The sequence below is a fragment of the Rhinoraja longicauda genome, chromosome 39, assembly GCF_053455715.1.
Source record: "Rhinoraja longicauda isolate Sanriku21f chromosome 39, sRhiLon1.1, whole genome shotgun sequence".
Classification (NCBI taxonomy): Eukaryota; Metazoa; Chordata; class Chondrichthyes; order Rajiformes; family Arhynchobatidae; genus Rhinoraja; species Rhinoraja longicauda.
This window is the reverse complement of record NC_135991.1, coordinates 15611181-15625019: the sequence shown is the minus strand read 5'-3', so window position 1 is coordinate 15625019 and position 13839 is coordinate 15611181.

The following is a 13839-nucleotide window of genomic DNA, read 5'->3' as shown; positions in this document are numbered from 1 at the left end:
TTGTGACAGTCCCTGCCTCAAATACCTCCTCCGGCAGCCTGTTCCATATACCCACCACACTTTATTTGTGAACGTTTCTCGTCAGGTGCCTCGTAAAGCCTTCACCTTTCACCCTCTAGCCTTAAACCTACGTCCTCTGGTTATTGATTCTCCTGGACTTGGTGTGAAATATGATTTGGACTACGCAGTTGCAGCATGGGACACATATTCAAATACAAACATTTCTTCCATCAAACGTGTCCAAAGGCAGGCAGCTCGTTTTGTTACAAATATCTATGAGAGAGGGGCGAGTGTTACCGGACTTCTAAATTCATTGGGGTGGAACACTCTCCAAGACAGACGTAAACCCCACGATTTGACCTGTTTTTACAAAATGATAAATGGTCAACTCGACATAGATGACCACATCTACACCAAACCCAACCCTGTCAGGAGAAGACGAGGGCATTCGATTCAATTTGAGATACCAGCTACCAAGACAGATGTATAGCAATTCATCCTTCCCTCGCACAATTAAAGCATGGAACAGTCTTCACCCTAATATAGTTATTCAACCAGACGCAACTAAATTTAAAGCAGCTCTTCTCCATGAAACCCTTCTTGCTTAAGTTCATACTCCGCCACCTCCAGTTTAAATTCCATTTCGAATATTTTGGAGGACCAAGAACCAAATACTAATCCGATCTATTCATCCCATACTATTGTGTACCCCTATAAGATCACCCCTCATCATCATGTGCTCCAAGGAATAGAGACCCAGCCTACTCAATCGCTCATGAAGACCATCAAGACCGACCTGTGATTGGAAAATCACTCTCTCTATCGACCGTTGACGCCACTTTCAGGGACTCCTAAATCATAACATAAGTGATAGTAGAATTAGGCTATTTGGCCCATCAATTCCACCATTCAATAATGGCTGATCTCTATCTCCCTCCAAACTCCATTCTCCTGCTTTCCACCCAAAACCTCTGGCACCATTACCAATCAAGAATCCATCGATCTCTGCCTTGGCATGCGCAGCCTGCTATGACAAAGAATTTCACCAATTCACCACCCTCTGACCAAATACATTTCTCCTCATCTCCTTCCAAAAAGAACGCCTGAGCCTATGACTTCTCGTCCTCTTCTCTCCCACCAGTAAAAACATCATCCTCACATCCTCTCTTTCAAAGCCTTTCACTGTGCTATATGCTTCAGTGAGCCCCCCCCCCCCCCCCTCATTCTTCTAAGCTCCAACGAGTACATGTCCAATGCCGACAAACACTCATCATAGGTTAACTTACTCTAATCTGGGATCATTCTTGTAAACTTCCTCTGGACCCTCTCCAGAGCCAGCACATCCTTCCTCAGATATGATGCCTGAAATTGCTCACAATATTCCAAATGCGACCTTATAGAGCCTCAGCATTACATCCCTGTTTTTGTATACAAGCCCTCTTGAAATAAATGCTTTCTTTACTATCGATTCAACATGCAGATTCACTTTTTGGAAATCCTGCACCAGCACTCCGAAGTCTCTTTACACCTTCGATTTCTGTTTTTTCCCAAATTTGAAAATAGTCTACGCCTTTATTCCAAATAACAAAATGCATGACTGTACACTTTGCTACACTATATTCAATCTGCCACTTCTCTGCCCACTCTCCCAACCCGTCCAAGTCCTTCTGCAGAGTCCCAGGTTTCTCTACACTACCTGTCCCTCCACCTATTATTGTATCATCCGCAAACCTGGCCACAAAACATTCTATCCCCTTGTCCAAATCATTAATATATGTGAGGAACGGCGGTCCCAGCATTGACCTCTGCGTAACTCCGCTAGTCACTGCCAGCCAACCAGAAAAAGCATCCTTTATTACCACTCTTTGTCTTCTACCATCCAGCCAAACTGCTGTCAATGATAGTATCTGCTCTTTCACAAGCTGGTCAGGAAGGCCAGCTCTGTCTTGGGTTGCCCCCTCGACTCAGTGCAGGTGGTGGGAGAGAGGAGGATGATGGCAAAGTTAACATCGCTGCCGGACAACGACTCCCACCCCATGCAGGACATTGTCACTGCACTGAGTAGCTCCTTCAGTGACAGACTCCTTCACCCCAAGTGCGTGAAGGAGAGATATCGGAGGTCCTTCATTCCCGCTGCTGTGAGACTGCACAACCAGCACTGCTCCCAGCAGACCAGTCAACAATAACAGCTAAGAACACACGGAAACAAATGATAATTTATGTATCTTTTATTTATAATGAATGATCTCTTGCTCACTTGCGATCGACCTTGCTGCTGTAACACTGTAAATTTCCCCGGTGCGGGACGAATAAAGCAATATATTATTTTTTATTATTATTATCATTATTATCATTATTATTATTATTATTATTAATATTATTATTATTATTATTATTATTATTATTATTATTATTATTATTATTATTATTATTATTATTATTATTATTATTATTATTATTATTATTATTATTATTATTATTATTATTAGTAGTAGTAGTAGTATTATTAGTATTATTATTATTATTATTATTATTATTATTATTATTATTATTATTATTATTATTATTATTATTATTATTATTATTATTATTATTATTATTATCTACTGACTCTCCATTGTCTGTCCTACTTACTACAAAGAATTCCAGCAAATTTGTCAAGCAAGACCTCCCCTTCACAAAGCCATGCTGACTTCGGCCTATTTTATCGTGAACTTCAAAGTAATCCGTAACCTCATCCTTTATAATGGACTCTAGAATCTCACCTACCACTGAAGTCAGACTAACAGGCCTGTAGTTCACACTATTCTGCTTTGATCCCTTCTTGTGCAGTGCGGTAATATTGGCAATTTTACAATCATCTGTGACCTCTCCCGTCTGTAGTGACTCTTGAAATATCACTGCCAATACCTCCACAATCTCCAAAGCCGCCTCTTTCCAAACCCTCGGGTGCAGTCCATTTGGTTCATGTGTCTAATCCACCTTTAGCCTTTTCAGCTTCCCAACCACCTTCTCCCTCGTAATAGCCACTCCACTGACTTCCACCTTCGGACACTCTTGAATTTCATGCACGTTGCTGGTGTCTTCCACTGTAATGACTGGTGCAAAAAGTTCTTCAAATCTGCCATTTCTTTATTCCCCATTATCGCTTCTCCTGCACCATTCTCCAGCCGTCCAATGTCTACTCTTGCCTCTTACTTACACTTTATTTAACGGAAGAAACTCTTGCTATCCTCTTTTATATTACTTGCTAGCTTACCTTCGTATTTCTTCATTTCTCCCCGTATTGCTTTTTTACTTACCTTCTGTTGTTCTTTAAAAGCTTCCCAATCCTCTGGCTTCCCACTAATCATCGCTATGTTATACGCCTTCTCTTTTAGTTTTATACTGCCATTGTCTTCCCTTGTCAGCCATGGGCGCCTCTTTCTCTACCTATGCACTCCTCGATCCCTCTGCTCCACAGCACTCCCTATTGAATTGTAATGCCACTTTCAGTCAACTGTGTACCTGCATTTCAAGATCCATCTGATCTCCAACACTCCCTGTCAACCTGTAATGCCAATTTCAGGGAACTGTGTACCTGCGCTCCTAGATCCCTCTGCTCTACAACACTCACTATCTACCTGTGACGCTACTTTCACGGAACTGTGTACATGCGCTCCTAGTTCTCTCTGCTCTACAACACTCACTATCTACCTTTGAGGCCACTTTCAGTGAACTATGTACGTCCACACCATGATCTCTTTATTCGACATTAATGTTTCCGCGGTTACTTATTGCTTGAATGAATGACATACTCTCCACCATCATTCTATTTATTGAAAACAATGCTTCATCCTAAATAATACAAAGCTGGTAAGCAAAGTCAGAAATAATTCAGGTCTCTCACGGTAGGGGAAATGATTCTCTCGGCATTATATACACACTTTATTTCCAAGAGATTTTAGATTTAGATTTAGAGATACAGCGCGGAAACAGGCCCTTCAGCCCACTGAGTACGTGCCGCCCAGCGATCCCCGCTCATTAACACTATCCTACACCCACTAGGGACAATTTTTACATTGACCCAGTCAATTAACCTACATACCTGCACGTCTTTGGAGTGTGGGAGGAAACCGAAGATCTCGGAGAAAACCCATACAGGGAGAACGTACAAACTCCGTACAGACGGCGCCCGTAGTCAGGATCGAACCTGAGTCTCCGGCGCTGCGTTTGCTGTGCGTCCCAAATGTGTTCGAATGTCAACATTCAATACAATACCTTGAATTGCATTTGGTACACAATGTCACGATTCTGTTCTGTATGTTTAGTTCAGAGATATAGTGTGGACCATCCACCACCCGTGCACACACGTTTAGTTTGCCGATACAGCTTGGAAACAGGTCCTTCCGCCCACCGAGTCCGCCCAGACCATCGATCACTCGTTCATACCGGCTTAGTTTAGAGACCCAGCAGCGAAATCGGCCTTTCACAGAGATTGCTGAGTCTGTGGAATTCTCTGCAACAGAAGGTGGTTGAGGCCAGATCATTGGCTATATTTAAGAGGGAGTTAGATGTGGCCCTTGTTGCTAAAGGAATCAGGGGGTATGGAGAGAAGGGAGGTACAGGTTACTGAGCTGGATGATCTGCCATGATCATATTGAATGGCGGTGCAGGCTCGAAGGGTCGAATGGCCTACTCCTGCACCTATTTTCTATGTTTCTATGTTTCTTTCATTCCTCCAGGTCCGCGCCGACCATCGATCCCCCGTTCGCACTAGTTTAGTTTAGAGATACGGCAGAGAAACAGGACCTTCGGCCCACCCAGTTCATGTCGAATAGTGATCCGCGTGCACTGGTTCTATCTTAAACACGAGTGACAATTTACAAAAGCCAATTAACCTACAACCCTGGACGCCCTTGGACTGTGGAAGGAAACCAGAGCATCCGGAGAGAGCCCACGCAGTCACAAGGAGAACGGACAAACCACATACAGACAACATCCGAGGTCAGGATTGAACGCGTATCTGTGGCGCTATAAGACAGTAACTCTACTGCTGCGCCACCGTACCGTGCCACTCTGTCAAAGTCATAAACGGTCCTTCATTCCGCGATGAGATAAATCGCCCAGTGTACATCGAGCTACATTAGACATCGCAAGGTTACCATCGTGTACTTGTGTGTTCCTCAGGATCATGAACACTCCATCACTGGTTCGGACACAGTGCTGGAGTTACTCGGTGGGACAATCGAGAATCCCACTGAGTTACCCCAGCACATTGTGCCCTTTTGTACAAACCAGCTCCTTGTGTCTTCATTCTGTTATGATCGTTAAGATATTCGATACTTTGCCCAGCTCTGAATCTTTCTGCTCAGTATATTCATGGTGTGCCCATCTGAAAAAGATAAGAAACCTGTGAAAACCTCTAGATGGGTGGATGTTTCTGGATATTGGTAAAGACATTGAATAGGGCTGGTTTAAAGGGATATAGGCCAAACGCAGGCAGGTAGAACTAGTGTAGATGCGGCATGTAGGTCGGCGTGGGCAAGTTGTGCCGAAGGGTCTCTCTCTCTATTTCCCCCTCTCTCTGTCTCCCCCTTTCTCTCAAGCTCCCTCTCTCACAATCCCCCGCTACCTCTCCGTGTCCATCATCCTCTCTCTCCCTTTCACTCCTGCACTTCAAGGAATAAAGTCCTAGTCTGCCCAACCTCTCCCTGTAGCTGACGTTCTTCGAGTCCGGGCAACATCCTGGTAAATCTTCTCTGCACCCTTTCCAGCTTAACAACATATTTCCTCTACCACAGTACCCAGAACTGAACATGATACTCAAAATGAAGAAGGGTCTCGACCCGAAACGACACCGATTCCATATCGCTAGAGATGCTGCCCGATTCGTTGAGTTACTCCAGCATTTTGTGCCTATTTTCGGTTTAAACCAGCATCTGCAGTTCCTTCCCCAACATAATGCTCGAAATGCGGCCTAACCAATCTTACACAACTGTAACATGACCTGTGACTGATGGCCAATGTGCCAAAAGCATTTTTGACGACACTATCTGTGAAGCCACTTTCAAGGAACTATGTGCCTGTACACCTAGATCCCTCTGCACTACAATACTTCCTGCCTATCTTTGACGCCACTTTCAGGGAACCATGTACCTGCACCCCTAGATCGCCTTGCTCTACAGCCGTCCCTGTCTACTTGAGATGCTACTTCAGGGAACAATGTGCTTGCACTGCTAGATCCCTCTGCTCTACAACACTCCCCAGAGCTCTACCATTCACTGTGTGGGTTCTGCCCACAATAGACTTTACAAAATGTAACACCGCACATTATTCTGTATTAAATTCCATCAACCATTCCTCAGCCCACCTGCCCAAGAGATCAAGATCCAGGTGCAATTATTGATAACCAACTTCACTCTCCGCAATACCACCCACATTTGCATCATCCTCGTGAATCTTCTCTGTGCACTTCTCCAGGTCATTAACGATTAATTGCTGACAGTAGTTGTGCTAAGGGGCGTGAAGATATTGGCCCCATATCCGAGGAAGGATGTGCTGGCGCTGGAGAGGGTCCAGAGGAGGTTTACGAGAATGATCCCAGGAATGAGTGGGTTAATTTATGATGAGTGCTGATGGTGCCTGGCCTGTACTCGCTGGAGTTTAGAAGGATGAGTGGGGACCTCATTGAAATTTACTTACGAGTGAAAGGCCTGGATAGAGTGGATTTGGAGAGAAAGTTTTCCACCATTACCGGAGGTCATACCATCTGAATTTAACTATGTTCCTTTAAGAAGGAGATGTGGAGGAACTTCTTCAGTCAGAGGGTGGTGAATCTATGGCATTCATTGCAACAGAACTCTATAGGGGCTATTGAATAATTGTAATTTAGTTTAGATTAGTTTAGTTTAGTTTAGAGATCTAGCGCAGATATAGCGTACATTAACACTATCCTACACACACAAGGGTCAATTTACATTTATACCAAGGCAATTAACCTATAAGCCTGTCCGTCTTGGAGTGGATGGGGGGAGGTGGGAGGGGGGGGGGCGCAGATCTCGGATAAAACCCACGCGGTCACGGGGAGAAAGTACAAACTGCATACAGACAGCACATGCAGTCCGGTTGGAACCCGCGTCCCTGGCGGTTCAGCGCTGTGAGGCAGCAACGCTACCGCTGAACAACAGCACCGCCCTTTTCACGCAGTTAGATGGATTCTTGATTAGTACGAGTGTCAGCGGTTATCGGGAGAAGGCAGGAGAATGGGGTTCGGAGGGCGAAATAGATCAGCCATGATTGATTGGCGGAGGAAACATGACGGGCCTAAATGGCCTAATTCTGTCCCAATCATGTATGAACTTATGAACCTATATGGCAATAAACTAAACAAAACTAAACTATGCCGGGAGATAAGTATGTTTAAGTGTCTCCAGCAATATAAAATAACCTTTGTTCTCAGCTTACTGGCAAAGACGGCCGTAAACTAATTGGACTCTGTATTTTTTCCTGCTATCATTTTTATGCAGTGTTTGTGTTTGATGTTCACTCTGGGAAGGTGTAATACATGTCATAAGATAAACGCACCTGATTTCCTTTTGCACCCTGCAATTCTGTACAAGAGCCTGCAGTTTTTCAGCGGTGAATTCATTCCGTTTTTGCTTGTCCTGATCGCAATTGCTCAGATCCAACATCGTCAGTGAGTGATTGGTTTGAACGACAGAGAGTAGACTTTCTAAGCAGTCGTCCGTAAGGTGGTTGGATTTTAGCCTGCGTTTGGGCGAGAGAAAGATTTTATGAAATAGACACAGTTACTTCCCGGCTGTTATCAGGCAACTAAACTGCCCTCTCATCAATTAGACAGTGGTCCTGACCTCCCCTCTACCTCATTGGAGACCCTCAGACTATCTTCAATCGGACTTTGCTGACTTTATCCAGCACAAAACGTTATTCACGTTATTCCCTTGAAGATAGATTAGCCATGATTGAACGGAGGAGTAGACATAATGGGCCAAATGGTCTTATTCTGCTCCTGTTGTTTACCAACTTACAGTATAAGACATGCAGGTTTGAAAGTTAATTGTCTTTGGTAAAGTTGTAATTTGTCCCTCGTGTGGAGGATTGTGCTGGTGTACGGGTAGATAGGTGGTGGGCGTGGACTTGGTGGACTGAAGGGCCTGTTTCCCTGCTGTATCTCTACGTTGAGCGAGAGTGAACAGGTGATCGATTGTCGACGTGGAAGTTTAGGTCCCATGGGATCCAAAGTCCTTTATTGTTTGTCATCTATATCAAGAACTTGGATGAGAACGTACATGGCAAGATTGCCAAGTTTGCTGATGACACAAATGTGGGTGGTGTTGTAGATAGCGAAAATGGTTGTCAATAATTGCAGCAGGATCTTCATCGGTTGGGCAGGTGGGCTGAGGAATGGTAGATGGCTTTCAATATAAAGAAACGTGAGGTGTTGCAATTTGGAAAATCGAATATAGGAAGAATCAACACATTGAAAGGTGTTGCTTTGGGGAGTGTGGGAAGAACAGAGTGATCTAGGAGTGCAGGTACATAATTCCCTGAAAGTGACGTCATGGGGAGATAGGGAGTGTTGTGGAGCAGAGCTATCTAGGAGAGCAGGTACATAACTTTGTACCTGTCCATGCTCTTCAGAGAGCAGCCCGACCCGCTGAGTTACTCCAGCACTTTGTACCTGTCCATGCTCTTCAGAGATGCTGCCCGACCTGCTGAGTTACTCCAGCACTTTGTACCTGTCCACGTTCTCCACAGAGATGCTGCCCGACCCGCTGAGTTACTCCAGCACTTTGTACCTGTCCACGTTCTCCACAGAGATGCTGCCCAACCCACTGAGCTACTCCAGCACTTTGTACCTTTCCACGTTCTCCACAGAGATGCTGCCTGACCCCTGAATTACTCAAGCAAATTACTCAAGCACTTTGTCTCTATCTATATCCAGTGGGCTAGATCTCATTGGATCCCATTTCCTTTATTTTATGATTGCCCAAGTTCAGTGAATTACCTGAGCACTTTACATTTGCACAACACGGGTTCCAGATACCGCATTCCCTCCGACTTTATGCCGCATGAGCTGAGATCCAGTTCCTCAATCGGTCCACAGCAGATCAAGGTCGTTGATAAAACCAGACAGTCGAAAGTGTTGAGGGAACATTGATTTAATTTTATGGTCCTCATGGGTTCCAACGCCTCGGTGGTTAATTGAGGGTCTCCGAATTCAAACAAGCAGTGCAGTATGTTCAAGAACTTTCCCTGGGTGGTCTTTCCTGCCAGGTTGGACACCCTTTTGGCGCTTTCTTTGAGCCACTCGGAGATAGAGCAAGTGACACTGGCTGGAATCGAGCCCAACTCTCTCTCCAGCCAATGGGAAGACCGTCGTGAACAGAGACCCACCAGAAAACGGGAGAAGAGGTTGAATCTCTCGTCTGTCACCGTGTAAGCTTCATTTAACAAACTTTTTAGTGAAATTCCTGTGGTGTTTCGGCTTTTAGCAAGGGCAGCAACAAAGTTCTGGAGAACAGTGTAGGTGAATTTGTAGACAACGCCACGCTCATCTTTGTCTGCGGTCTCCATCATGAACGCAGAGGTGAAGTTGGGAAGATGCTGATTCACTTCACTGAAGGACTGGGCTTTAAATGAAAAGGTTTTATTCGTGATTTTCTTGTACGCCTCTTCTCCCAGGTTCAGCAAACTCTGCCGAGATCTTTGACCATCGTATCCGCAGATGCCCATGATGGTTATGAGGTAGACGGAGAGCACCCGGGTGTGGGCAATGGACAACATTGGACTTTCACCAACTTGTGACCACTCGGGTAAGGAGGTGATAATGGAGCAGAACAGAGGGTTGGTAGACAATGTACCCAATGTATCGCTTGATTCAAGAAGTTGCACCAACTGTTTGGCTTTCACCTCACCTCCAAGATGACGCTGGAAATATTCTTTGACTTTCTCCGGGGTAAATCCTTTGAGATGGAAGGTTGATATTACAGGTATCCCCTGCAGAGCCTCAAGTCTCCATGGGCGTGTGGTGACCAACAAGGAGCATCCTTTGACCAACCTACCGTGAATGAGGGAGTTCAGAATGTGACGCACCAATCCATAGGAATGAGGATGGATACATTGGCCAGGTGGACCATCAGCTGAGAAGATATTGCCTTGCTCATATCTGTCCAAGTCATCAATGATGAACAATATGGTTTTCGGGTCCTTCCAAAGATATTCCAGACACTTTTCCAGATGAGGATAACCTTCAAGGAGCAGGGTGTTTAGGTTTGTCACATATTTGATGGCATTTAAGATCTGAAACTTGAAATAAAATATATATTTGAACTCCTGATATATATTCTTGGTGGCCAAATCATGGATTATCTTCTGTATCAGGGTGCTTTTTCCAATCCCGGCTGTCCCGTACACCAAGGTGATGGAGGTCTCCTCTATCTCAGCGTTGTTGCGTTTGAGTAGTTGATGTGGCTCCACATCTTCATCATTTCCCTGATCATTTCCAAGGGACAACCCCTCTGGTGGTGCGCCAGTAATCCTCAGGTCAGTGTAGAAGTTTTCAAACAAGCGTGTCCCGGCTGTTTGCTCATCTCCTGAGTGGACAACTTTCAGATTTTTACTCTGATTTCGTAGCCATTTTCTATGGAGAGCTTCCACTTTTTGAGTACCTAATAAGATAACCAATTTGGGATTTGTTCAACGTAGAGTCATACAATGTGGAAACAGGCCATTCGGCCCACCTTGCCATGCCGACCAATATGCCCCATCTACGCGAGATAGAGTCATACAGCGTCGAAGCAGGCCCTTCGGACCAATTTGCCCAAACCGATCAATATGTTCCACCTACGCTAGTTCCACCTGCCTGTATTTAGCACATATCTCTCTAAACCTGTCCTATCCATGTTCCTGACTAAATATTTCTGAAACATTGCTATAGTATCTGACTCAACTACCACCTCTGACGTTCCATACACCCACCACCCTCTGTGTGAAAAAGTTGCATTTCCGGTTCCTAGTCATAGAGTCATACAGCGTGGAAAGAGGCCCTTCGACCCTACTTGCTCACACCTACCTGTCCGCGTTTTCCCCATGTCCCTCTAAAGTTGTATTACCCATCTACATATCTGAAAGTTTCTTAAATGTTTCAATAGTCCCTGCCTCTACTACCTCCTCTGGCAGCTCGTTCCATACATCTACCACCTTTTGTATAAAAACGTTAACCCACAGGTTCTCATTAAATCTTTTCCTCCTCACATTAAATCTATGTCCTCTGCTCCTTGATTTCTCTTATTTGGGCAAAAGAGTTTAACCGATCTATCCATCACATGATTTTGTACACCTCTATTAGATCACCCCTCACCCTCCTGCGCTCCAAGGAATATAATCTTAGCCGACTCAACCTCTCCCTATCGCTCAGGCCCCTAGGTCCTGGTAACATCTTCGTAAATACCCTCTGCACCCATTGCAGATTGACAACATATTTCCTATAACATGGTGATCAAAACTGAACCTACCTGATCTCCCGGTTGCCAAACACTTTAATTCTCCTTCCTATTCCCACACTGACCTTTCTCTCCTCGGCCTCCATGTCATAGTGTGGCTAACCGCAAATTGGAGGAACAGCATTTCATATTTCGCTTGGGCACCTTACAACCCATGTATATGAAATTGATTTCTCTAACTGCAACCCCTGCAATCCCTGCCAATCTCCATCCCTTCCCCACCCAGGTTGCACTAGGTTCCCGTTCACACCTAGCAAATAGCTAAAAGTTGCCTGTTTCCATTATCATCGTTTCCTTTTAGCTTATCTTTTATTCATTTGTTCTATATCTCTTTATATATTAATATACATTAATGACTTCGATGAAGGGATTAAAAGTACCATTAGCAAATTTGCAAATGATACAAAGCTGGGTGGCAGTGTGAGCTGTGAGGAAGATGCTATGAGGTTGCAGGGTGACTTGGACAGGTTGTGTGAGTGGGCGGATGCATGGCAGATGCAGTTTAATGTGGATAAGTGTGAGGTTGTCCACTTTGGTGTTAAGAATAACAAGGCAGATTATTATCTGAATGGTGTCAAGTTAGGAAAAGGGGACGTACAACGAGATCTGGGTGTCCAAGTGCATCAGTCACTGAAAGGAAGCATGCAGGTAGAGCAGGCAGTGAAGAAAGCCAATGGAATGTTGGCCTTCATAACAAGAGGAGTTGAGTATAGGAGCAAAGAGGTCCTTCTGCAGTTGTACAGGGTCCTAGTGAGACCGCACCTGGACTACTGTGTGCAGTTTTAGTCTCCAAATTTGCGGAAAGATATTCTTGCTATTGAGGGCGTGAAGCGTAGGTTTACTAGGTTAATTCCCGGAATGGCGGGACAGGCATATGTTGAAATACTGGAGCGAAGAGGTTTGTATACACTGGAATTTAGAAGGTGAGAGGGAATCTTATCGAAACGTATAAGATTATTGAGGGGTTGACCACGTTAGAGGCAGGAAACATGTTCCCAATGTTGGGGGAGTCCAGAACCAGTGGCCACAGTTTAACCCAGTTCAACATGTTGCTGTAAATCACCAGTAGATTCCATCCCACCACCTTGGAGTCTCTCAATGTCACGTTGAAACTCTTCACCCACCTCATCAGTCCTTTCACCCATCTCTGTAGCAACAACGTAAAGACAACGGTAGAAAAAAATGTCAGGATGGTTTCACACAGAGGGTGGTGGGTGAAAGTAATGATCTGCCAGAGTAGCGACTCCAAATTCGACCTGGCCAACAACTTGTTCAACTGTAACATACCAATACTGCTTCTATACTAAATGCCCTGGCCGATGAAGGCCAACGCACAGAAGGCTTTTGTTTAAACCATCGTATCTATATGTGACGCCACGTTCAGGAAAATGTGTACCTGCGCTTCTAGATCCCGCTGCTCTATAGCACTCCCTGTCTACCTGCGCTGCCACATTTATAGAGCTGTGTACCTGCGCCCCTAGCTCCCTCTGCCCTACAACACTCCCTGTCTACCTGTGACGCCACTTTCAGGGAACTGTGCTCCTGCGCTCCTCGATCCATCTGCTCTACAACACACACTGTCTACATTTGACGCCACTTTCAGGGAACTGTGCACCTGCGCTCCAAGATCGCTCTGCTCTGCAATATTCCCTGTCTACCTGTGACGCTACTTTCAGGGAACTGTGTACCTGTGATCATCAATCCCTCTGCTCGACAACACTCCCTGTCTAACTGTGACAGCACTTTGAGGGAACTGTGCACGTGCGCTCCTAGATCCATCTGCTCTACAACACTCCCTGACTACCCGTGACACCACTTTCAGGGACCTGTGTACCTGCGCTCCTATATTCCTCTACTCTATAACACTTACTTTCTACCTGTTGGCCAATTACAGGAAACTGTGTACCTACGCTCCTACATTGCTCTACACTACAACACTCCCTGTCTAACTGTTCGCCACATTCAGGGAACTGTGCACCTGTGGTCTTCGATCCCTCTGCTCTACAACACTCCCTGTCTACCTGTGACGCCACTTTCAGGGAACTGTGCACCTGCACTCATAGATCCCTCTGCTGTATACCACTCCCTGACTACCTGTGACGCCACTTTCAAGGAACTATGTACCTGTGAGGTTATCCACTTTGATGGTAAAAATAGGAAGGCAGAGTATTATCTCAATGGTGTCAAGGTAGGAAACGGGGACGTATAACGAGATCTGGGTGTCCTAGTGCATCAGTCACCGAAAGGAAGCATGCAGGTAGAGCAGGCAGTGAAGAAAGCCAATGGAATGTTGGCCTTCATAACAAGAGGAGTTGAGTATAGGAGCAAAGAA